At 43.4% G+C, this 27,505-nt stretch overlaps 1 protein-coding gene across 1 annotated transcript in view; it reads right to left on the bottom strand.

Moving 5' to 3' along the window:
- Positions 1-21,553: 21,553 nt before the first annotated feature.
- LOC144319363 (uncharacterized) overlaps positions 21,554-27,505 on the bottom strand; it is a 40,052-nt gene continuing 34,100 nt past the window's right edge. Inside the window, exon 10 of the mRNA XM_077907746.1 lies at positions 21,554-22,942. The gene's annotated coding sequence lies outside the window, so the exon portion shown is untranslated. The remainder of the gene's footprint in view (positions 22,943-27,505) is intronic.

Genomic DNA, 27,505 nt, shown 5'->3' with positions numbered 1-27,505 from the left:
GCATCCACTCACTTAGGGTTATGGGAATAGTCACAAGGTTTAACTCCAGAGTAATTATGAAGTCAAGTTTCTATCAATGTTGATGCTTTTGCTGCATGTCTGGTTTTTTAAAGATTTTATTTATTTATTTATTTGAGAAAGAGAGAAAGCATGTGCGAGAGAGAGAGAGAGAGAGCAAGCATGAGTAGGGGTGGGGGGCAGAGGGAAAAGCAGGCTCCCCACCCTGAGAATCCGATGCAAGGCTCTATCCCAGGACCCCGGGATCACGACCTGAGCCAAAGGCAGACTTTTAACCTACTGAGCCACCCAGGTGCCCCTGAATGTCTGGTTTTTATTTTTTCCTTCTCACTTGTCATTTCATAAAGCCTTCTGTTTAAACAGCCTTCATGGTGACAGATACTCAGATTTTAAATGTTATTGTGATTCTTACATAGGCCCCAAGTTACTAAAAAACAAAACGGATGAATAAAAGACTGGAATTATTCCAGTTAAAAATAACTAGTTACAACAGAAAACAATAACAAATTCCACAACCCTTCCCCACCCCTCAGTCTTGAGTAACATAAAACAAATCTCCCAGCTGATAGATCTAATTTTTTTGAATAGCTCATATTTTGTATTTTAAAAAAACAAAACTCCTTAGATTCATGCATATATACTGAACACATACGCAGGATAAAGACAAATGTATTTATTACATTTTAATCTGACATATAATGTTCTATATTACCTCTCTTTTTTTATATAACAATGTTAAGAAAATACACCTATGAAATCTCAAATTTCCTGGAAATCACAGAACTTGGGTTCAAGCTCTGTCTCTTGATTATGTTATTTAGCCTTTCCGAGGTTTGCTCCTAAAGGTCTCTATTATCCAACTTTAAAATTCAAAAGGGAGTAAAGTGAAAAAACACTATTTATCCACACAAATGGCCCAAGGCCAAGTTTATATGGAATCTTGAAGGTTTTCATCCAAATAAGTTCTTAGGTTTTAAAACTTCTTTTTTGCAAAGATGAGCGTTATTTATGCCAGGTAAGAGAGTTTTCCCCGCTTTGTTCAGGGTCTGTAGGGTATCAACTGCTCACAAGGCCTTAAGCACACCAGCTCAAGAAGACAAGTCAACACTCCACACCCCACGTTCACTTGCCAAATTTACTCTTTTGTTCATTCCACATCGAAATGCTTCCCAATGGTCTCAAAGTGTTTCCTCCTGGTATTTCTGAAATGGCTTGCTCTTACCCAAGCATCGCTGTCACGTTGGGGTTGCGGGCTACGCCTAGCATTCCTCTTCTTAAGCAGTTTGGTGGGTAAATGGCGCTCCCTTCTATCTGGTGCCATTTGCTTTGGCGAATCCTCGAGGACCACCTGCCCATCAAAGTCACACGCAGAGGGCCTTGCCTCTGGGTCTGGAACCTGGCTTCCTGAGCTGCCCAACGTGTCAGTTGTGCGGGTCGCCTCTCAGATGTCACGGCCACTCGCTGTGGCTGACAGGGGCCTTTCTGCAAGTACACATGTGGGCCTGCCCTGGAAAGTCATTATCATTTGCAGATTATTGCACAGAGTGGCTACGAGCTGTGGTGTGATCCTGTCACGTAGAGATTGGTCACGTCTTCAGAGCACCAGGAAAGAGACAACTCTAACGCTAATACTTCTCAGATTTTTTTTTTTTTTTAAATCCATGTTCCCCTAAAAACACAGGACTCAAATCAGTTGAAGCATTGAACTGTGAAGGAAATAATTTAACACGAAGTATGTCGACTGACGCTTAGGTCTGGGATTTTGCATACAAAGGAGAACCAGGCACAAAACATTTTTTAAATGTATCATTATTTCCTTTGATAGTTTAACAAATATTGCAAAAGTTGCATAATATTTCGTACTTTCTGAGTTTCCTGTGACATCTTCCCCAGGACCTAAAAAGTCAATATCCGATAGCTTAAAAATCAATAATGACAGAAACACAATTATTTAAATAGAAACACAGATTGTAAAACAACGATTTTATATGACATGAAATATTTTAATATTTTTGAAACTTCTTATTTCCAAACAAGAGATGCGCTTGGCATGTGGTAAGTATTACTTATCAAAACCATCACTCACAAATTGCTCTGGTGCTCCTGCTTTTATATCTTGGCTGTTTTTAAGACTTAAAGATTCATCTGAATCTCCCTGCAGGTTTCAACTTGGGAAATGCCCACACGTCACACAAAGTGATTCTCCTCTTTGGAGTAACAAGGAGAGTCCTCTCTTAGGGCTTGTGGAAATTGCTTGGATATTATTTAAATCCATTTGTAAAACCTATTTTAAATCTTTAAATCATATTTGGTTGTACTGTTGCCTTCCTCTCTCCTCTCCATTGTAATTAGCCACTGACTTTTCTTCTTCCTTTTTTATTTTTATTTTTATTTTATTTTATTTTTTTTTAAAGATTTATTTATTCATGATAGACATAGAGAGAGAGAAAGAGGCAGAGACACAGGAGGAGGGAGAAGCAGGCTCCATGCACCGGGAGCCTGACGTGGGATTCGATCCCGGGTCTCCAGGATCGCGCCCCGGGCCAAAGGCAGGTGCCAAACCGCTGCGCCACCCAGGGATCCCCTCTTCTTCCTTTTTTAAATATATGGAATGTCCAACCTGCAAACACACCACCAAACCAACCAAACCAAATAATCCATAATGTGTGGTTGTCTTTATAATGATTTTTTCTATCATTTCCCATTCTCTCTTTGATATGACTTCCCTTACTTATCAGTTGTCTTCTCTTTTCTCTTAATAATATCGCTCTGATTCCATTATTTATTTTGCCCTAAGAATGTTTATAGTGTCAGCTGCCTGCCTAAGCCATTACCTTCTGCGGATAACTCACTATCCTTTGGCTCTCTAGGACCAGCAGAACCCATACCCTGCACATTCCACTTAGGCATTTGAGTTTTACCATATTTGGGTCCTCCAGGTGCTTCCCATTGCCCTGCTGTTCTCAGGGGCTCTGTGCTTTATTCCCCTACTTCAGTCATGAGGCATTCCTTCCCTTCCAACAATAGAGCAAATCGACACCCAGCATTATTTTCCCCCTTCATAGTCCTTGTCCTTCATTTCCAACTGTACACGCATTCCTCCCTATATTTCTATCTTCTCAGGATTTCTCAACATGTATTTGCGCTTGTTTGCTCTTCCGAATTCAAGCTTATTTGAATGTTTCCTCCAAAGTAGCTGCCTGAGTTATTTGCCACGTTTAGATGCAACTGCCATCTATTCATCACCCACCAGCGGTTATTTTGCTGTCTTGTCCCTTTCCCCATCCTTTTTCCTTTGAAAAGAGTCAACTGTCCCTCATAATTTTGAAGAGGGAGAGCTGGAAGGCATCTTTGCGGCATGCCCTCCCCCGTCCCTATGCAAACGGAAGCGACAACAATAACAAGAAGACACCGGAAAGGAAAGCCATGAACTCATGATCCACATTTTGCTTCCCGGGGGTGAAAAAGCACTAGGGAGTCTTACAATGTATCTACTCTCCTGCTCCAAAAGGCAACAGGACTTGAGGGGCTCCACACCTAGTTACTTGAACTAAAGATCCTGACCACACGCGTGTAAATAAATAAATGTGAAATAGTTTAAGTAGAAAAAGAAAGAAAATTTAAAATTCCATCCGAACAAGACTCGCCATGTGGTTGGCAAGCAGAATATTACTTCCATGAGGTTTTTTTTTAAGCATGAATGTATGTAGACCACATGTCTTTTCTTTATCACTCGTGACTTAATATTGTACATGCTTAAAAATGTCTCCTTGTTCTGACACAGATGACATGTGACAATAAAAGAAAGTTACACTATATAAGCGAGACTTTTTTGCCCGAACCCTGGAAGGCACTGAAAATCATTTACCTCTGCTTGTGGACTATCTGATATGGATCCTCTGACAAACCATCTCCCAGGTTTCCACGACAGCCCTGTGATGGGGTGGGGGGCCCTCTTTATTGTCCTCTTCACGTCCTAGATGACCCCAGATGCTCACATCCTAGGGGACTTGTCCTGTGTCATGGAGGAGGCAACAGAGCTAGAGGTTGGAAGTGGTGGGCTCCCACGCAGGCCGCGGCTCTGTCCACCCTGGGGCCGGTGTGGAAGGCTGGCCCTTAGGTCGTGTCCAAAGCCCTAGGTCGTGTCCGAGCCCCTTAGGTCAAGTCCAAGGCCCTTAGGTCTTGTCCAAGGCCCTAGGTCATGTCCAAGGCCCTTAGGTTGTGTCCAAGGCCCTAGGTCGTGTCCAAGGCCCTTAGGTCGTGTCCAAGGTTCATGAGGGGGGCCGAGGCTAGCAGCATCTGAAAGCAGCACGGGAGGCTGAGTATCTGGGAGAGAAGAGCAGGGACACGTGTGCAGAAAAGCAGGTGCAAAGGACCCAGCTCTGCAGGTTCTGTGTCCATACGCAGAGGGCCCCGGGCAGCCCACAGGGCTCCTGCAGGAAGGAATCCGGACTCCCCCAAAGGCTAAGGGCGCCACCTTCCCACAGTTTGGACAGGCATGTGAATGGGGGTCTCCAGCACCATAGCACAAAGTGGCACTCGCCATCCAAGAGACCCCCCTTCTCCAGGCCCTCCCCGGGGTCCCGTCCACATCCTCCTCTCCTCTCATGAAAGGGAAAGAAGAAGAAGGAGGAGTCCCACCTCCGAAGGCCTGCCCTTGCTTCTGAGCCAAGGTGGTACAAAGAGAGGCCAGCTCAACAGAGCCTGCAGGGCCCCGGGGGGCTCAGGGGTGACCCTGGGTCCCGGGATTGAGTCCCGCATGGGGCACCCTGCATGGAGCCTGCTTCTCCCTCTGCCTTTGTCTCTGCCTCTCTCTCTGGGTCTCTAATGAATAAATAAATAAAATCTTAAAAGAGAGAGAGAGAGAGAGCCTTTCAAAGAAGCACCTAAGTGGAACGTGGTGGTTGCTTCACGCTTCTTTAAGAAGTTTCTGTGGCTCAGTTTCTATCCCTTCTTCCTCTTCACTGTTTTTGCCTTTGGGTCTTTCCTCTCCAGCCTACAATGGTAGTTTCTAGAGAACTTTAATGTAGGCCGTCGTATTTTTACCGGCTTCTGTAGTCTCTGGTTCTCCACACGGCGCAGGCCACGCCTTACCTACCTTATTGGGAGGCAATTTTCAGAGATTCTTCCTCTCACGCCAAGATATTTGCTCCTTGGGTGTCCACAGAAGTTGGATAAGGTTGCTGTCCACGCCAAAACTCTCTTTAGCGAAGTGTTCTTTCTAATCCACTTCAGTCTCCTTGACAGTTACATTTTCCTGACCAAACCTGTCAAGCGTCTCACTCATCTGAGGTACGATTTCACGGCATTTCTTTAGTCCCTTCCAGCAATCACATTTTATTTCTGAATACTCTGGACATGCGGAATTTTGATCTGTGACCTACTTAAAAGAGTGCTGCAAAATCATGCCAAAAGTTCTTTTTCTTTTCCAGAAATTTTTTCCAAAATCATCATCTATTACCCTTCTCTAGAAGTTCACCTCATGTGCGCTCACTTGCAACCTTCTCGCCAGTCATGGAAATGTCTTTCTGAACTACACCAGGCTCCGACACAACCCAAGTTCCTACATTCTGATCTGTCTATGGTGTTGCCTGGCTCTTTCTTCAGCTTCGTTTGTATTTTACAGAGTAATGGAATGTCTTTCCCCCTTTGCAACACTAAATGAGTCCTTAGTTCTCTTTGTTCACCACATTTCTTTCTTGGATTTTTACGAAACCAACCTACCCACCAACAATACTTATTCGGCACCTATTGTTTACAAGGCACGGTTCTCAGCGTTGAAAGAAATGAAGATGTAAGGCGCAGTCTTGCCTTCTGGAAAACTGTTAATCTCGTTGTGGAATAAATCATGCGATGCACTCAGTAGAACACTGAATTGGAAATCCAGAGCCCTGGGGACCACTCCAGTTCTGTCCCTAACTTAATTTTGAGGCCTTGATGAAGGTTTGCTGCTTTTGCGTAACCTACTCACCACCCCAGTAACAGAGGATTTGTGAGTCTGACCTGGGTTCAAGAGAATTGAAGAGCACCTGGGGACTGTTCAACAAAATAAAAGTGGAAATGAGATTAGTGGGTCCATATTTAAAAGGATAAATAATCTTAAGATTCACTAAATGAATTGCTCCTGGTTGTTTTAAAGTGTCTTGTTTATTTATTTTAATCAGATCCTAAAAGGCTGTCTCTAGTTTATTGGTAAATGTATACACTTGTGAAATTAGCCTATCAGCACATGTATGGGTGTGCGCAGGGCATGCGTGCGTATTTCTACATTTAAAAGTAATGAGCAGGGGATCCCTGGGTGGCTCAGCGGTTTAGTGCCTGCCTTTGGCCCGGGGTGAGATACTGGAGTCCCGGGATCAAGTCCTGCATCAGGCTCCCTGTATGCTTCTCCTCTGTGTCTCTGCCTCTCTATCTGTGTCTATCATGAATAAATAAATAAATAAATCTTTAAAAAAATAAAAAAAATAAAAGTAATGAGCAGGATTTTGTCCTTGAAAATTAAGCCCCACCTTTCTCCCAGGGGGTGAGAGTCCCTGATCTGCTACCTCTCTCTGCTTTATGTCCTGGAGGGCATCTGAGTGTCGATGAAAATGGGAAATTGAGCCACAGGGCCATCAAAAGGGACTGTCTGCGTCAGAGCCCAGGGTAGGGGCAGGGTCTGAACCCCCACAGGTTAGGGCCACGGCCCGGAAGAGGCACAGTTAGCAGGGCTCCCGAGCCATCATCAGGCAGGGTCACCCAGAGCAAACTTCCCGATGGTGGCTGGAGGGTGCATCCCGTCCCGGAAGAGGTGCCCTGGGCAGGTGGAGGGGGCCGGGGACCCCAGGCGTGCAGCAGTGCAGGGAAATTGCAGGTGCATTCGTCCCCTGGGCTTCCTGGGGCCGGAGCCCGCCCCGGCCCTTCCTCTTCTGTTGGTTCTTGCCCGTCCTCATCGTGGAGAACCATCCAAGGCCCTGCTGCTGGCTCTTTGCCTGAGAGCAGCAGGGGGTGCCCTGGGCGGCCTGGTGGGAAGACCAGACAGACATGTGCCTCCCTTTCAGCCCCGGCTGCTCCATTACTCACCGGGTGACAGATGCATTGTTCTCCCGGGAGGCCGGCAGCTGGAGGCCCCCCATCCCCTCCCCTGCCCTGCCCTGCCCTGCCCTCCCTCGTCTCCCCTTCCCTCCCCCTTCCTGCAACCTCGGCTTGGTGGTTGGCGCTCCCTGAACTCGGAGCAGCACCTGCTGGAACAGTGTCTGTTGGTGGCATGAAGCTGCCGGGGCAGGAGGGCTTCCTATTTATTGCCTTGTGTGTGTGTGTGTGTGGGGGGGTGTCTCAGAGCCACCCCAGGGTGGGGGTGGCATGGAAAGCAGCCCGATGGGCGATGGGCCGTGGGAGTGAGGAGCCAGGGCACCTGCCATGCTTCCCAGGCCCGCGCACTTGCCTCTGCCTCCCACCTGGCAGGTGCGGACAGAGACACCTGGATGCTCCTCGCAAGTTCTAGTGACCTCGTTTGTCCTACTGCGGGCAGACAGCTGGCCCCCCCAAGGTGGGATCTGCAGAGGTTGGTCCCGCAGGAGCTTTTCAGAGGGAGACTCAAGCCCGCTTTCTCTGGGTGGGAAGGGAAAGACCCTGAGCCAATGAAACTGAATTAATTGTTTTTGAAAGGAGGCTTCGTTGGTCTGAGGCAAATGCATTTCCAAATGCCTCCTGAAATGTCCTCTTCTGGTCGCTTAAAATAAGACACGTCAAAAATTGAACTTGATGTTTTTTTTCTCCTGTCGTTGGTTTCTCTGCTCCAGTTACTCACTGTGTTATTGCCGTGGCCATCCAGATTTGCAGGTCTGGGGTCCTCCTGACTTTGCCCTCTCCCGTGCTCTGCACACCTACACGCCCTGAAGTCCCATTGTCTGTCTCTGTCCCATCTTTCATCTTGGTCTTTTCCAGAACATGGCTCTAGTTCAGGCAAGGTCTCTCTTCCCCTCCTGGACTGTAGCCATGGTCTGCTCTCTCTGACTCTCTAGACCTTCTGCCTCCCAGTCCAGGGGACATGCTGTTGCCATATTGTCACAGGCCGATCATCTCAAAGACTCTTGATGACTGCTCCCTATTCTTAAAGATTTTTAAAATTTATTTATTCATGATAGACAGAGAGAGAGAGGGAGAGGCAGAGACACTGGTAGAGGGAGAAGCAGGCCCCATGCAGGGAGCCTGATGCGGGACTCGATCCTGGGCCAAAGGCAGGTGCCAAACCGCTGAGCCACCCAGAGATCCCCTGCTCCCTATTTTTTATAGGAAAAATGTACAGCTCCATGGTGGGACATTCAAGGCTTTGCAACCCTGTTATTTACCAACATTATTTGCCTCTTCTCTATTCAAACTCCCTGTTACAGTTAAAATAATCCATTGAAAATTATCTCAAAATGCCTCATGCTCTTTCTGCCTCTGTACCATGTGTCCTATCCAAACAGCTTTTACGTCTTTGCTGAAACTTTGCCCATCTGTCAAAGTCTGGGGCAAGAATCCCTCTCACCATGAATACTTTCTTAACTTCTCAGAGAAAAGAAGATGTTTCCCTCCTTAAGATACCTACCACTTGTTTATCTCAGTCTTGGGCAATTATAACCCATTGCTAGTAATTTGTCCAAATATCTTTCACTTTTATCTCCTCTGACATATCCTGGCAAAGATAGGCAAAATGATTGACTGCTTAATTGATGCAGCCTTGAAAATACCCATTAAGTGCCCATGAAGTGTCCAATAGTATTTTGACACTATTCATTTATGAATGACCTACTTAAAGTAAAATAAAGGACATTTTAAAGTGTCAAAGGAACAGCTACATCTGTTTCCCAAGCTCCTTCCAATGCTGACCCTGGCATGCAGCCTACCACACCTACTGCTGCCCAAGGGCACGCATTTGTGTCATCTGTAGCCATGGAAGGACTGAGGAGATGGGCTAATATTGGAATATTGGGCTTAGTGGGGCTATGTAGAAGCCAAATGAACTAACCAAGCCTAAGTAACAAGGGTTTCTAATTTGGTCAATAAGTAAAAATACCTACTTTAGTTCCAAAGTAGAGCAATTTAGGGACATATAAAATTCTCTTCGGCACTTAGTCTTTGCTTAATACAAGCAGAGTAAAAACAGACATGTTTCAATATGAATTTGTCAAGCATCATTTCCTAAGTATGAAATTCTCCTAGAAATGCTCTTTTGACTTAATTTGCTTACCAAACATCTGATATAAGACAAAAATCTAGATTTCATTCTCCAAAATATATTGTAACCAGAAGATGTTGCAAACCCACATGGCCCTAAAAAGTATTCTTTCTGAGTTTAGGCTGTCAGGGTGGCTTTAGGCCATGTGGGCTGAATGGTCAAAGTGATGAATGAAGGAGAAAGAACCAAGGCAGCCCAGTGAGCCACAGTGAAGACCATGGGCCCAGAGCCACCTGCGGCGTGGATGTTCCCTGGGGAGGGTGAGCAATGAAGGATGGGAGGGACTAGTTTTGACCTAAAGAAATGGAGAAATATGCTCAGAGTCACAAAACAGATCAAGTAGGCTTGCATTGCTGGAGAAGAGGGCATGGCCTAGGATGTAGGAAGAGATGAGACAAGTTAGGTAGCCAAGTCCAAGGAAAGCATTAGGATGGACACTTGATTATTTAATTTCCATTGGGCAATAAGCAATAATAAACCTCAGAAAAGGGATCCCTGGGTGGCGCAGCGGTTTAGCGCCTGCCTTTGGCCCAGGGCGCGATCCTGGAGACCCGGGATCGAATCCCACGTCGGGCTCCCGGTGCATGAAGCCTGCTTCTCCCTCTGCCTATGTTTCTGCCTCTCTCTCTCTCTCTGTGACTATCATAAATAAATAAAAATTAAAAAATAAAAATAAAAATAAATAAAATAAAATACTAGAGACAACTTTCTATGCTTATACATAACAATTTTGCTCTCATAAAAAATGATGGAATGACATTCTCCTGAATGAATGTACCATAATTCATTTAATTGCATATTAAGGTAATACTTTTCTAGATTTTGCTTTCTTTGCAATATTAGGAAAACAATTACAATATGTATGCTTTTTTTCCAGTGATATCCATCAAGAACCACAATAACAATGGTCAGGTCTTCTTTCCCATTGAGGGTTTTATTTTTCTTTTCGTGAATAAAAAAATAAAAGAATAAGAAATAACACGTGTTTGAAAAACAGTTGAAAATATGGCCAAACAAGTGATGTAAACATAAAGTAGCCAGAAATAAATCTATAATTTTCTAAAGCTACTTAGCTTGGGAAAGGTTGATTTTAAAGTGCTCAAATCATTCCAGGACAAACACTCAAAAATATATGAACTAATGTTAAGAAATACTCATTTTTAACTAGTGAGTTTTTCAACAATTTACATGGAGCCACAGACAAAATTTTAAAAGAACGTCAGGAAATCCTAAATGCATGAACAACGCAGACGTAGCTGGCTGAAAATTAATGGTGCTTTGCGATTAACACTTGTAAAAAAAATTGTCCTGTGCTATCATTTTATAATCCCAGGTAGTCCTTCCCTACCTTCTTCCCTAACCCCTGGCAACAATATAATCATAGTATGATACACTGGATTTTTTTCACTCGCATGATTCCCTTGAAATCCATCCAAGTTGTTGCATATTTCAGCACTTTGTTCCTTTTTATTGCTGAGTAGTATTCCGTGGGCTATATACAGCCATTTACCCATTAAAGGACATTTGGGATTTTCCCAGTTTTTGGCTCCTTTAAATAAAGCTACTATGAGGATTAAAAAAAAATAAAAAAACCTTCTAAAAAGAGAACAGAAGATTAAAAACTTCCCCAGGAGTCACAAAAAGGATCAAAACACCCTAAAGTCTTTATTGATGACTCAAGATGCACGTAATGTTAATTGCAGGAAATTAGAAGTATGTAGAAAAATGGAAATGAGAATCATTCCATTTGACTAGCTTATCAGTTTTTTTTTTTTTTTTCATCTAGCTTTTTAAAGAAAACCAGTTTGCTTTTGATAAAATTTTTCAGAGCCTTATCTCCCACCTGTTTGGAAGGAGAGCCGGTGGGGCTCTGAAGTGGCTCCTTGAATGAGAATATCTCTGCGTGGTTACCATACAGCCTGAAAAACTGGTACAGAGGAACCTTGCCACACGCTTCACCTTCCAGAGTGGTGGAGTGCCCAACCTGACGGCGGGCGTGCCCTGTATCCTACCTCTAAGGCCAGATGTCCTGAGGGGCTTTCATGGACAATATGTGTTGCTTGAGTGGGGGATAAGGAATGCTTGTTGTATAAAAGCAAGAAGGCAGGTGTGATGAACTGATTATACCAAATGAATTGATTATACCTGATCTCTAGGAGCATCAGGGTGTGTAATGACTCGTTCATTACTACTGATCAGCCAAAGGAATAATCCCTTTCCCAGCACTTGTCTATCAGAGTGGTAGCCATGGCTTCATTTTTCATCCTCACTTCCTCCTCGTAGAGTTTGGTCTCTTTATCTCAGAACATGCCCTGGCAGGCTAGCAGAACCACACAACACCTTGACAACCAGAAAAACCTAGTCCCCTAAACCCAACTCTTGTAAGAACGGTAACAGCGGCCACTTCCCACCCACCAGGATGGCCGTGACCCAAAAGCCTTGGTGAGCACGTGGAGAAACTATAACTCCCTTCCATTGCTGATGGACTCAAAAATTTTGCAGACACTTTGGAAAAACATTTTGGTGGTTTCCAAAATGTTAACCATAAATATACCACGTGACCCAACCATTCCATTCCTAGATACTGACTCCAGAGAAACCAAAACATGTGTCCACGTAAATGCTTGTACACACATGTCTACAGTGGCACCATCCATTCTTAGTCAAAAAGTGGAATCAGTTCAAATGTCAATTAAGCAATGAATGGATAAACAAAATGTGGTATGTCTATACAGTGGAATACTCTCCGCAATATGAAGAAACAGTCTTCACACATGCCGCAACATGGATGAGACTTAAAACATTGTGCTAGGTGAAAGGAGCCAGACATACACCCAGACAAAAATGCATGTCTGGTTCCATTTATGTGAAATGTTCAGTAAAGGTGAAGCCAGCCAGACGGCAAGTAGTCTAGTGGTTGCCTGCAGTTGGGAATGAGGAGTGGTTGCTGATGGACAGGAGGAGCTGTCTGGGGAGTGATGCAAATGTTCTAAAATTGGATTGTGATGATGGTTGCCCAATTCTGCTAAGTTATATTTAAAACAAGCGAATTTATGGTATGTAAATTATAAATTGTATGGCTGAAAGGATGGGAAAAAAAGGTGGAAAGAAAGGGAGAGAGGGAGAAAGGAGGGGGAAAGGAGAGAAGAAAGGAAGGGAGAAAGAGAGGAAGGGGAGGATGCTACAAGGAAGCAGTTCCCTAGGCTGGAGAGCTTTGCCTCGTAAGCATCATGTACAACACGCCCACCCACTGCACCACACAATGCCCCACGAGACTCTCCTAGTTCTGGAAGAAGGAGCAAGTTACACACAGTGCTAAGGAAGTTCACAGGCTACAAACGGTGGAAAAAAACAATCTTTCCTTTCATCTATTTTTGTAAAAGTAGCAGAAGCTATAAACATCGTCTCTTTCCTGGGTTGATAATTTTATCCCTCGTGACCTGCCTTTGGCCCCAGAGAAGGAAGTCATTTAATTCAAGCCATGACGATGGAGAGGCACTTGTAGCTCTGTGACACTCTCCTTGTCAGCACGCAGCCCCCGCGGTGGCCACTTCTCTCACCTGGTCTGGCATTGACCTGGCCAATCAGTAGCAAGAGAGGACAGAAGGGTTAGTTGTTGGAGCGGTGACTGATCACAGTAGGCTGACCCAAGGGCCTGGGAGCAGTTTATTTGTCTGATTCCGTTTCCTCAGACCTGACAGGCAGCCCTTCCTTCTGAGATCACTGCCAGGCTTCTAGAATACTCTGACATCAAGTATACACAGCTGGGAGGAGGCCAGACTTGACCTACGTACTGACGATGTAGGACGTGTTGTCCGAGAAACAAACCGAGGGTTGTGTGGGTGCTTCTCTTCCTGGCAGATCGAATCTCACAGGGCCCTGCCAAGATGCCACTCCCGTTTTGTTGGGAGAAAGAGAAAAAAGAACACACCAAGCATATGAAAGGTCAGGATGTGGACTCGCTCTTGGAACAAAGAAAACCAGTAAACTCGCTCTTGGAGCAAAGAAATCAGTAAAAAAAAGAAAAAAAAAGTAGCCTGTGAAAAGTCTGGTGTCCTTGGAAGTAAACACACACACACACACACACACGTACACACACACACTCGTTCAGGTCTATCCAGGGAAGAGCTTGCTCTCTGGACCCACATCCTGTGCACAAGTGAAGGCACCAGGAGAATGTAATACATGGTGTCTGTGCAAAAAAAAAAAAAAAAAAAAAAAAAAAGTCACCTTTCAACCAAAGCAGTGTTTTCTATTTTGAAGAACATTTTCCAAGAAAATGTTTTTCATTTTTATAGCACATGATCAGACTGAGTGTGTTGGGGGGAAAGGTGGTCAGTGGAGAGGGTGTCAGTCTATTTCTAGGTAAATGGCTGGTTGCCTCCTTATGTTTTGAACCAAACACAGAGATTTGTCTAAGAATATGAACATCGACCCTCTGTGGACATGGTGAGCTCAGTACTAAGTGGAAACTCAACCGATGGACACTCCCAGGGGAGAACCACTAGTGAGTGGCAGTCAGAAGCCCCATAATGCTGGTAACACTCAAAACAATCGCAGTGTCATGTAGTTCATCCTGGGGGGAGATTTGCTTGAGTCACCTTGGGAGGACATGGGATGTGGGCCTCACCTGGCTGCTGAGGGTCACATCAGCCTTTCGGGAGGAAGGAATGTGGGGTAAGTCCTATCATGTTGATGTGCTCAGGCAACTCCAGTCTTCAGAAGATGCACCCTTTTGTTTGCTCTACAAAATCTTTCAGCAATTGCTCATTTCTCTTTTATTCTGCTGAACAAAAGTTCTAGAGTGTTCAGTCCATGGAGACTCTTTTCCTCATCTACTTACTTTTCTACTTTCTTCTATCTGCCTTGGTCCTAAGCACTCCACTCTGGCAAAAGTCACTGGTGACCTCTGTGGTGCCAAATCATTGGATGCTATTTTGGCCTCATATAACACAGCTTTTCAACAGCATTTGACACAGGTGACCACTGCCCTCTTCTTGAAACACTCTTCTGTAGGATTTAGGGCCATTCTACTACACGATTTTTCCTTCCACCCCTCTGGCCTTTTCTTCTTGATCTCCACTCTTGATGTTTCTCTTGCATCTAAACTCTACATTTAAGAGTTCCTCTGATCATTACCTTTGGTGTTTTCTTTCCCTCTTTAGGTGATCTCATCCATTTTTCAACTTGTAATGTCATCTACTTAACAACTTCACATTTATTCACCATAGTCCTCTGCTCTTCCTCTAATCTCACTTATCTGACATCACTCATTTGTTATCCATTGGGCAACTCAAACTTCGTATAGCCAAAATGGAACTCTTTTTGCTTTAAGTAACCTCTCTACCCATCATGGGGTTCACACTCATGACCCCAAGATTGAGTTGAATACTATACCGACTGAGCCAGCCAGATGCCCCCAAGAGTGGAACTCTTGACTTCTTCTCTCCACTCTCACTCCACTACCAAATCAACCAAAACAATCTCCACTTAATATATTTACTCACTTATTTTCTATTTTTCCATATTAAACTGCAAGTTCCTATAGGCAGATCCGTTACCCATCTTTTGTTCCATTTTATCTTCTAGGCTGACACATTCTGGGTCATAACAGGCACTTGATATGAACTGGTTGAATAAACCAATGAACTGATCTGAGTTTTATTTTATTTTTTTTAAGATCTGAGTTTTAGATCTGGGTTTTGAAAGATAAAGAAGTTATTTAAGTGAGACAGTGTTAGGGGCAGTTTCAAGTGTAAAGACCCAGTTTGTAGCCAATTGAAGAAGGTCATTGGCTTATTCAGGTAAGTAATTCAGTAAGGTTGACATGTAAATCAGAGGGGGAGAGTAACCTAAAATGAGCAAAGAGGATTCAGAAAGCTTTTTTTCTTTCTGAAAGAAGCATAAGAAAGCTATCTTCCTAAAGAACAGAGTTAAGTGGCTTTTGAAAGCCATACATAACTGGAATCTTCTAATTGTGCTACCTATCAATAGGTCTTTGACACAATTTCAAAATAGAAATGGGACACAGCACTAGGACATTTACTGATGCATCTAGCATAGTTGGAGCATTCACATCACTCATAACTTCTGAGTGCATTTCTCTCTTGGACTTATTTTCTGATTGGGAGAAAAGTTGCAAAATTTTTTTAAAGATTTCATTTATTTATTTGAGGGAGAGAGAAAGTGAGGAAGAGAGAGAGAGAGAGAAGGAGCAAGGAGAGGAGCAGAGAGAGAGAGAGAGAGAGAGAGAAGCAGATTCCCTGCTGAGCAGGGCATCTGAAACGGGGCCCGATTCCTGGGCTCCAGGATCATGCCCTAAATTGAAGGCAGATGGTTAACTAATTGAGCCACCCGGTGCCCCAACAGTTGCAAATTTAATACAAAACCAGTATGGATTCTGGAATCCATTTTTCTGCTTTGGGTGCTTATCAGCTATAGCACGACAACATCTTTTAAATGCGATCACCTTGGTTGGAAGGGAATGAAGAGAAGTTAATAATTGTACCTCAGAGATTTGGGGAGTAGTAGGACTCCTGTGTATATGTAAGTCATTGAAGGCAGGGTAAATATTGTGTATAGTATACACCATTGTGTAAAAAAGGAGAAGGGATAAGTATAGGTATTTGCTTGTGTTGGTGTAGATACTCTGAAAACATACACAAGAAACTAATGACAGTAATTGCCTCTTGTGGTAAGGCTCTGGATGGCTGGGGACAGGGTCGGGAGGGGATTTTCACAGTATGACCTTCTGTACTTCTCACTCTTCCTCTTTCTTTTCCTTCATCCATTCCTGCTGGTCGCGTTGCCAGTAATAGCTATTTTAAAAGGTATCACTCTTCTCCATGACTCTCTTCCTGTATCTTGGAACTGTAAATTCTACTTCACAGAAAATATGAAATCATCTCCAGACATGTTCCTCAGTTTTATGGCCATGCCTTGGCATTAGATTTTAGTTTTATTTCTACCATTTCAGAAACTAAGCTCCCTTCTCCCCCATCCTCCGCCCATTTGCACTTTCTTGGTAGTATTGAAATACTCTCCTATTTTCCCTAGCCTTAAAAACCTCTCCCTGCCCTAGACCTCTTTAACTACCATGTTCCCTCTCTTTCCCTCTTTTTAGCTAGGTTTCTTCAAGAGTTTTCTACATATTTCTCTCTTTCATTATTAACCCTACCCTACTAGACGGTCTTCTCTCCACTTCTCTGAAACAATGCTCCCCAAGCTCACTGAAGACCTCCTTTGTTAATAAGGCTGATTGACATCTTTTCTGTCTTTGCTTTCTTTGACCTCTGAGCAACATATTGTCACCGAAGAGTACTTCTCCCTTTCCAAAAGTTTTCTTTCATGGCTTTCATAAAGACTTCTTCCTTTCCCTCACTTTTGCCTGAGTAGGAAGCTTATCTTAGTTGTTCTCATAGAAATCTTCACATATCTCTATTTCACGAGCATCTATGGAAGTGAACGTGAATATCCTCTTCATTAGACCATATAGCTTCCCTAAGAACAGGAAGTATGTTATTTTTGTCTTTGAATCCTCAGTGCATAGGTCAGTGTCTTGATTTAATCAATGAAGATTGATTTATTGAATCTTGAATGGATGCCAAAATGTTCTCTCATAACTTTTGTTTGAATACTGATGGTCCGGCACTTGCTCATCACCTCTAATACCCATCTTTCCTTTTTACTTACAACAGAAACTTGAATGTGTTCATTTGAGAAATTGTGTTTCCTAGCCCACCTAGTATGTGGCCTTGTGACCATGTCCAGGGTAATGAGATGGAGGTGGGAGTGCTGTGCGGCACCTACTCAAGGCTCTTTAGAAAGGAGGGGCACCCCTTCTCTTCTTGTTGTTTCCTCTAACTTGAGGTGAATGGCTCCAGCCCCAGCTCCCTCAGCCCACTCATGACCTTGAGAACAGACGGAAGAGCAGCAGGAGAGAAGGAGCCTGGGTCCCTGACATCTTTATAGGATCCACACCACCTTGCACTAAATACCTCTGGACTTTCAAAATGCAAGACAACAGATTCTTAAACTAGTCCACTCTCGGAGGCTCTGTTATTAGCAGCTGCACTTAATCCTAACTTAACATATATTCTAAAATAAAAATACTTTACATATGTTGGCACACCAGAGCCTTTGTTTTTCTACAGGGGATGTGAGATACAGCAGTCTACCTTTGCCTAAAGCATAGAGGCCAGATGATGACTATGGCTTAATGGGTTTCTCTGGAGCAATAGAAAAAAGGAAAAAGTGGGATCTTAGCAGACTGAGACATGTGATTTTTATTCGGTAGCCTGTTTTTGAGGAGGTAGATGACTGGATTAGATCTACTACTAGAATATTCAAAAGAGTGATTGGATTGAACAAGCCAGTTAATTCAGTCCAAGCAGTTAGCTTCTCCTAAATCAATTTTGAATTGTTTCTTTTCCAAGTTGATAATCCTAAGACCAAGTGAAAATTCAGTCACAAAACAGAACATTTCAACACCGTAGCAGCAAACCACTAGGGCCCAGGGGGTGTATTAGTTCTAAGTATAACAGCTAAAAGGAATGTTTGAAAGACGCATCTCAGATCTAAGAGGTATGAACCATAACAGGTAGAGATGCAGTCTGGGTGTAACTAATTTTTCAGTATCTTAGAAAAGTGTGCAATTGATTTTATCCTTAGCAGAGTTCAAAATATTTGGTGGCCATAATCTTAAGACATATTTTGAAATAATTGGAATACCTGAATGCATGTGAAAGAGTCCAGACTCATGTTATTTACACTGGAAAGCTTGATAAGCACAGCCTTTCCCATATAGGCATGCAATTGATTTAACTATAGGCTTGACCCATGGAATTCCCTTGTCAAGTGACAGCCATGAGAAAACCCACTCTTGCAGTGAAGCGCTCCTCCTGAAAATAGAGCAGGCGCTTCTTGCCCTTTCTCACAGTCCTCTTGGCTGCAGGGAAACAAGAATGCTCTTTGTCAAGGCATACCCAGGAGGAGCATTTCGGAGCTCAATTTTCTCATGCTGTATTCAAATAAAAAGGAATGAAGATAATTCAATTTGAAATATGTCCAAGTGTTTCTGGTATCACCCCTGTGCTGTGGCATGTTTCTGAAGCAAATAAGATAGTAAGGCATCAAATATGGAGAAAGTCGGCTGAATGTTTAATGTCCTAAAAATGCCCACTTATAGAGCTTGTCAGGGCTTTCTTTCCTCTCTTCATTTCTAAAATAAAATGTTTGATCTGGTCTTCTGAATCAAAGAGACATGCAAACAGAAATGGTTATCAGTCATGTCTGTAACATCATGTAGTGTCAACGCATCTCACAGGGAACGAGTCGTGAGGCCAAGGAGTCTTAGCTGAAGAAAGGGGACCCAGGTCTCTATCCATACCCAGTAAGCCTGCAGGGCCTTCTGCTGGAATCTACAGAGCTCCTGAAATCATCCCATCCATGAAACTCAGTAGGAGGCACCTCCTCAGAACCTGGCCTAGCCATTCGTTGCTGCTTTGGCCTTGATCCGATATGATAGCGTAGTTGGGGACAGCACATAGCAGGCACCCAGTAAAGATGGAACATTAAAGGGTATGTGAGGTTTTTAGTTTTACTTTACAGTTTTTAGTAGTTTAATTGCATAAAATCATTTTTATCTTTCGCTTTGCTTTTAGACAATCAACCCATACACTCACCAAATAAAGTCTCCATCACTGTGATTGGTCTGATGCTAAAGACTAAAAACTACTTTTAAAGAAACACATGAAGTGCACTAAATGTTGTTGGATGTGATTTCCATGCTCTTCCCCTACCAAGAAGGTTGAAAGGAACGGCTCTGTAGTCAGACCGCCTAGGATCAGATCCTAGATCTGCCACTGCCTAGTCGTGGCTCAGGAAGTTACTTCACCTAGGTGTATTTATTCCCTCCTATGTAACAAACGGGAATGAAAAGAACAGTATCTGTTGATAGACAGCAAGTGCTCAAGAAACTTGATTGCATACAGTGGAAGGCATCAAATATGCAGAATGGAAACTCCATCGCTACCCATGTGCACAGAATTCCAATGTTACGATTAATCTCTGGGGGCGAATGAGCCTTGGATTTTGGAACGAGTCTAATTCCGTCTTGTACAACCATATAGAACTCTCCAGGTGAAATGTCTTTAACTGGATTGCATCAAAGTCTGATAATTCACTTGACCTGCTGCCATGATATTACAGATGTGATTATAACATTGCAGGATGAACCCCAAACCAAAACCAAAAAAACCCTCAAAAAACCCCCCAAACTTTGCTATGCCGAGGATTGTTGCCCTTCAAAGCTATCGCCTTGTGAGATGTTTCTATATTTATTCTAATGTTACTATGATGACTGAAAATGGTCTTGTTTCTTCTGTTCGGGAAAGGCTCTCAGAAACAGTTTATAGGTCACAGGCAAAAATTAATTGAATCCATTGTAGTTCCCCATCACATCAATTTGACCCAATCTGGACCATTCCCTCAAATCATATTTAGCCTTAAAAGGAATTGTTGACACTAATAGAAGTCCAAAGAATGAATAACAGGCCCTGAAAGCACTGAATGAACTTAATCCTCATTTATCCATAAATATTTATTTCAGTGCACTGCTGAAGATGCTTTTACAGTATCAGTCCTATTGGCTTAAGTGAAATATTTCCACAAGTAATTGTTTTGATAGAAATGTGTATAAATTCCATCATGTATTTAATTAAATAAAAGCTATTTGGTAGACTTATCATGGTGATCGCTTTATAATATATAAAAATGTTGAATCTTTATGCTGTATAGCTGAAACTAATGCAATATTGTTTAAAAAAAATGTTCAAATTAGTTTACAGATACACATCAAACTTGAAATGACCCACAAAGATGTTACTGCTGAGAATGCCACATCCTGCTAAGCATACTTTTTTTAAAAAATTGAAGTTTTGGATGTTGGTAAAGTAGACGTTATTTGGATTTATTATCATCTGTTGTTATCTTTAAGGTCCCTACTGGGTTAATTTCCTAGGGCTATCATGAAAAAAGAAGAACCACAAACTAGGTGGCTTCAAACAACAGAAACTTACTGTTTCACAGATCTCGGGGTCGGAAGTCTATAATCAAGGTGTTAGCAGGTCCATGCTCCCTCTGAAGACTCTAAGGAAGGATCCTTCCTTGCTTCTTCCTGTCTTCTGGTGTTTTCCACGAACTGTTGGCATTCTTTGTTTTGTTGGTCCATCACTCCAGTGTTGGCTTCCGTTGCCACGTGGCCTTCTCGCTATATTTCTGTGTCCAAACTTTTATCCTCTTCTTACACGGACACCAGTCATATTCAATTCAGGGCCCACTCTGCTCCAATATGACCTCATCTTAACTTGCTTACATCTGCAAAAACCCTCTTTCCAAATAAAGTCACATTCACCCAGAGGCTAAGACCTCAACATTACTTTATGCGGAACATAATTCAATTCATAAAATTTTATGTGACAATTTAGCTAGGCTAGCATCCCCAGTTATTCGATCAAACATGAACATAGATGTTTCTGTGAGGGTATTTTTGTTAGCTGTGATTAAAGTCTACAATCCGTTCGCTTTATGTAATGAGGATTATCCCAGATAATGTGAGTGAGGCTGATCCAACCAGTTGAAGGGCCCTAAAAAGAGAATTGATGTTTCCCTAAGGAAGAAATTCTACCTGCAGACTGTGGTGTCAGCTCCTGCTCCAAAATTTGGGCCTGCCCTTCCTATTGCCTTGCCCTCTGCAGCTCTGACTTGCCCGGCCAGCCCCCACAACCGCATAAGCCAATTCCTTGCAATAAATCTCTTAATATATGTATACACATGATCTGTAATATGTAACATATTGCTGGTTCTTCCTCTGGTGGAACCCTGACAAATACCATACTTAAAGCCATAGACACTTCTTGAAATCAACATTTCCTCAACCGGAAATAATTTGTGGAGCATTTGCACTACCACTTGCAGTATGATGTGGGGCTGAGGTGCGTGGGCACTAGTGTCCAGCTGTCGGGGATTTAAACCTGACTCCATAGCTTACTGGCCTGCATCTTGGGCAGAGTGACATGACTTGCCAATGCCTCAGTTTCCTTATCTGGATGAGAAAGAATAAGAATAGTATCACTTTCTAGAGTAACTAATGCTTATTAACCCTTGAGGCAGTTGATTCTTCAAACTGACAGCACTATGCTGGAGCTGACTCCCTCTGGCTCAGGAAACCAACTGTGGTCATCTCCTTTTCATTCCGCATTTACTCTCAAGAACTTTGGTAGCTTGAACTTGGCCAAAGGGGGTATATTTACACCATGGAAATTGGCAAACTCTGCAATCCAGAGCTTTTTTTTTTTTCAGAGTTGGGATTACAAGCACAACACTGATTATATTAGCATCTGATACAAGGTCGGCACTCAGTAAACAGCAGTGATTATAGCAGGTAAAGGGCACTAGGGAAAAAAGGAAAAGTGGATACTGCTAGTCCATATGGTTCTTTTGCACAAAATAGAAAAAAGGCCCCTTCCTTCAAGATGCTTGACTGACACTCATCAGGAAATTCTCACATCAAATTCAATCTTTAGTGTGAATAGTGACATGTAGAGTTGCGCAACGTGTGACTTTGAGGACTAACTGCACTTCGTACTCTGGCACGAAACCACACGCGTGGTGACAATTTCATTATTCGATAGTTGTCTTAAAGGTCATCCTTCTCACTCAGTACATTTGTGAGTGGTTTCCCTGTCGTTTTATCCTCAAATATACTTTAATACTGATGAAGAGATTGCTTGAAAATAAAGATATTTCTTTAAAGAAAAAAATATTTTCTATTCCAGGACATTGTGAAACAAGTTTTCAGTGGAGAAAAGGATCTGAACAGGAGCATCAGAACTAGAAATAAACAGTAATGCTGGAAGGGAAGGGATGGGGCATGTATAGAACATCACAACTAAAGCTGGATAATGTGTGAGGACAACAAAACAAGACAAGACAGCCACAACAGTGAGGGTTTGAACATGAAGGGCTGTTCGAATGTTGTGAGAACCCCTTCCTGTCACTAAGGCCCATGTCCGCATTAAGATGCCCCAGGTATTATACCCCCTTCCCAGGCTGGGCTCCAGTTACCCAGCCAGCAAGTTTTCACAGACCCAAGGTGGCCATCCTTGTGGGGAACCATGAAGATAGCCTCCCCAGCACATTCCTGCCACACTCACAGGGTCTGCTGCTTCCCAAGTCTCAAAGATGTGAAATGAAACCCCAAGGGCCGCATTAACCAAGGCCAAAGGCATGCACAACCCAAGCCAGCGGTTATGGCGAAGCATCCTGGATTCCCATGAGAAACTCTCTGGATCTGGTTCATCTACGTCACATGAGTCTGCACACAGGAGGCACAAGGGTTTAAAAATACCGTGACTGCTGGAGACTTCCCTGGCCATATTTAGTTCACATGCTCATGGTGGTTAGGAAAGAGCTGGAAAGACACAAAGGGCATCGGAGGGGGAGAAAGAAGGCAAGAAGGGCTGCCTGCATTCGGAATCGGGACACAACACTGCATCACCTTCCCTCTCCCCACCCCAACCTCCCACCCCCAAGGCTCTCCTGAAGGTTTGTTTTCTGTCCAAGGCAGCTACAGCCCGAAGTACTCCTCCGCCATCCCTGGACATCTGCTTGGCTTGTCTATTTTCTGCTACAGGCAGAGGACAGGAAGGAAGAGTTTGTTTCCTGTAAATAGAGGGAGAGAAAATTACAGCTATTATTGTTTTGACAACGGAAGCCCTCCCTGAAGCTTGTACCAGGGTTCATTCCTGACAAGCATCAGTCTGAGTTGCCGGCTCTGGGCAGAAATTCCTCCCAAGGGGTCCCCAGGGAAAGCTGAAAGCCTAGATGGCTTTGCATTAGATGTCTAATGGCATAAAGATGTAATTCTGGGCAATCCTGATATTGGGCTGTGGAAATGGAATGCAGCCTGTGTTTTGATGAATGTTTTGATGCAAGCTTCTGCTACCCCAAATGAGCATGCTGGGGCTTGACCCTTAAGCACACACACAATGGTTTATGCAAACACACACCCCAAGGTTGAAGATGCCTGATAATGCAAATTATTTATGTTATATTTTAACTAGCCCCCCTTGCTCCCTGCTCTCCCAATTTCATCTCTTGACGATTCCTGAGCCTTTTAAACTATATCCAGCTACACTCATATTCAATGAAAAGCTATGAAACTACCAACCACATCCTGGGAATGCTGCTTCCTACTTTCAAACATTAGATTCGTCCAACGCGTTCTTGGGAATATAGTTGACCACGATCCTCAGATGTTTGAAGTTAACCTTTTGCCTAATCAGTGTTTCAAATATAAAAGAAGGGAGGAAGGAACCAACCAAAACTATGGATTGGGAGCCAGAGGAAAATCTACTAGTATGTCCATTAACTAATGAGAATGAGATCCGTTAACTCAAAGGCAGTGATCATCTCCTATAGGCAGCAAAAGTTAACATAAGTTTGATAGTCGAAGTAGGATTCACATTTTTGCCAAATATATTACAGAGGGGTTGGTTAGATCTCTTGGCTGAATGTGCAACAATGATAGAACGTCCAAAGCAGGATTAAGTCAATGGGATCGTTTTCACTCTGGGCCTTCTTGACCCCACATCATTTGCTTTATCCTCTTTCACGGGCAAGCAGCTCCTTCGAGCATCTGGTACTGGTCCTTCATCCTTGGCTCCACCTTCAAGTAATATTATGTCCCAAGCTCATCGTGAGTCCTTCATGTTTTATCTAGACCTGTGGCTTTAACAGTAGGCATATGCTGATGGTCTCCCAATTTGTGACTCCAGGTATCACCGGTCACCTAAATTCCAGACTCTTCAAAACCACAGCTCATGTGACAGATCACTTGGCCATCTAATAGACCTTTCAAGTTTGACATGCCTAAAACAGAACTCTTGTTTTCTCCATCTCCAAACGTGTTCCTTGTCGGAATCCCTAGCTCACAGTTTGTTACCATCATTCATCGAGCTGTTTCATCAGGAAATAGTCCCTGAGTTTTCTCTTCCCTTTATCTCCCACGTCCAATCCACCAGCAATTCCTCTGACGTCTATCTACGGTGAACATCCTCTGTTTATCTTCCTCCAGCCCTGGAGCTACTCTCTCCCAGTCAGAGCTGCCGCCGTCTTTCACTTGCACCCTTGCAGTGGGCCCCCATCGATGGCTCTACTTAGATGTCTACACCCCCAAAATCCTTCTGCATGCAGCAGCCACAGTGCTTTTCTGGAAATGTAAAAGGGGGAAAATAATTTCCTTGTTTAAAGCCCATAACTCCCTTCTCATTGCATTAGAAAGTCAATCCAAACACTGTAATTTGAGCTTCATAATCCTGTCTCAGATCATCTCTTCTATATAAACTAATCCTCTTCATTCCCACACCCTAGTCATCTTTCTTTTCTCCAGAGCCTTTCCTCTGCTACTAGAACCTCTGCTGGGAATGTTCTTCCAGTGAAATTTCATACCCTTGGCTTCTTCTTGACCCTCGAGTCTAAGCTTAGATGTCACCTTCTCAGAGAAGCACAATGCCTCGTTCTGTTTTATTTCTATCATTGACCTTAACATTATCTGGTGGTTTCTTGTTCATTTACTTGTATATTGTCTTTTCCTCCAACTAAATCATAAGCTTATATAAGCAGAGGCCTTATCTTCATGGCAGTGATGAGTGTAAGTGTCTAGAAGAGTGTCTGGCGTGCATTGAGAGCTGTTAATTAAAGAGAGGATCAATAAGTATACCCTCAGGGGTATACTTGATCTGTGCTGGGACATCAGGAAAGACCTTCCTGAGGAAGTGTTGTTTGGGCAGAATCTGAATGATGAGTGGTGGTCAGCTGGAAGCTTTCAAGGAAGGGAAGAGGAGAGAAAAACATCCAAGACAAAAGAAACAGTCGGTGGAGAACTCCGACATGGGAACGGCATGGCACAGTTGTCCCACCATAAGAAGGGAGTGTGTGTTCTCAGTACAAGGAATGAGGAGTGTAGATTGAGATTTAGAGACTTTTAGGCCAAGTTAGGCATTTACTTGAGGACTCTGTGAAACCACGGTACTTTTAAACAAGCAGATGGCATCTTATGATTTGCTTTTTGAAAATATCCTTTTGGCTGCAGTGTAAAGAGGTTGGGTGGAAGTGACCTGCCTACTATCCTTCCTGCCAGTAGGAGGCTCCTGCAGTAAGCTAGAGGGGGGCTCATGGTACGGGGGCTAAACCGGTGGTAGAGGACATGGCAAGATTGGCACAGACTCCAGAGATATCTAGGAGGTAAAATAAATACTGGTGTTTAATTAGACAAAGCCAGAGTAATGGTAGGTCAAGAGAGCTGGAGATAGTAAGCCTGAGTACATGTTTTTGACCGGCATGCATACTTGGATGGGTGGTGGCACCAAAGGGAACACGAGAGAAAGTGAGAGTGACAAGAAATATCCAAAGGTTAGTTTCCTGTAAGTCTGAACTCCCTTAAGGTAGCCAAGTGGAGATGTAGAAGCAGGCAGTGGGACTCAGGAGCAGGGAGCTCAAAGGAACAGTATGACGGTCAGGAGTATACACTGGGGAGCACCGGCTACAGCCAATGAACTTTCTGATGACAAAGGCCACTTTGCATTATTTGTACTTAGCATAGAGTCTAACACACACATGCAAGCTCCTACAGCCTTGGATCAGTTATATGTATGAAGGCAAACTATGGATTATCATAAAGAAGCAAAATAAATGTTCACTTAAGGGACCCCCAGGTGGCTCAGTAGTTGAACGTCTGCCTTCGGCTCAGGGTGTGACCCTGGGGTCCCGGGATCAAGTCCCACATCGGGCTCCCTGCATGGAGCCTGTTTCTCCCTCTGCCTGTGTCTCTGTCTCTCTCTCTGTGTCTCTCATGAATAGATAAAATCTTTAAAAAAAATAATAAATAAATGCTTGCTTGGAACACTTTTTATTTAAGACATAGCAAAGAAACAGTGAATGACAGGAAAATCATAGATTTTAATTTTGCTGGGAGCACTCCCATTTTGACCCCACCAGAATTTCAAATTGGCTAAAATCTGCCATCTTAGAAATTCCCACAGACGGCTACTTCCTTTATGGGCAAGTTTATCGGGGTTCCAAAACTCGGTTAGTAATGAGACAGATATATTCTAAACAAATATTTTTACTATAATTCTATTACAACTGTTTTCTGGGTTGAGGAATCATAAGGAAAAGGGCACATTTTCCTTACTTCCAAAGTAGTTCATGAAGTTTAGTCGTTGCCCACCTTGCGATTCTGACTCACCTTTCATTTTATGCAAAACCAGACAGCCTGAGAAGAGCTGACTGGGTTAGGAGTGCATACACTGACTGCATTTAAGCTTCAATAGTTTTAAGTGAGACATAAATACGAGTGTGAAAGAGTGTCAGGAGTTACACACATGAAGTGCCGTCCCTATGAGGGTGTTCATTTTATAGAAGTGAATGATACTAGTTTCCTGGGGTTGTCATAGCAAAATAGGACAAACTCATGGCTTAAAACAGCAGAAATGTATTGTCTCACACTTACGGAGGCCAGAAGCCTGAAATCAAGGTGTTGGCAGGAGCATGCTCCCTCCAACCACGGCCTCATCCCCACCCAAGGATTCTTCTTTGCCTCTTGGAGCCCCAGGTATGTGGCAGGACAACTGTCATCTCTGCCCTAATCAGCACCTGGCCATCTTCCCTCTGCGTCTATGCGTCTCCACGTCTTCACATAACATTCTTGTCCTTGAGTCTCTTTTTTCTCTTCTTATAAAGACCCCAATCAAATGGATGAGGGTCCACTCAAATTGAGTAGGACCTCATCCTTAACTTAGTCCATTCACAAAGAGCCTATTTCCAATACATTCACATTCAAAGGTATCGGGAGTTAAGACTTCATTATGTCTTTTGGGGAGCACACAATTCAAACCATAGTGTGAACTATAGGAGCTAGGGAAAATGTGTGTACAAATGTGCAAGTGAGGGCTCAGCATATGAGTGTGTGTGTGTGTGCGTGCACGGAGTAAAGAACTATAACCAAGTAACCAACTCGTCGATCTCTATTCTGCTTCCTGGTCCTGGCTTTCACTGGTTCCTTGGATAGCTTTTATGCTGTCCCATGACTCCATTCACAATGAGTAATGGATTGTTTCCGGGCTCTCACTCCCACTTTTAATGAATACCAACACTAATTAACTGACAGTAACATGTAGCTGTTCTTGGCTGCATGTGTCTCTCACTGAGGTCATAACGGCTGTT

Source organism: Canis aureus, chromosome 1 (genome assembly GCF_053574225.1).
Source record: "Canis aureus isolate CA01 chromosome 1, VMU_Caureus_v.1.0, whole genome shotgun sequence".
In the NCBI taxonomy this organism is placed as follows: Eukaryota; Metazoa; Chordata; class Mammalia; order Carnivora; family Canidae; genus Canis; species Canis aureus.
This window is presented reverse-complemented; position numbering and strand designations above follow the sequence as displayed.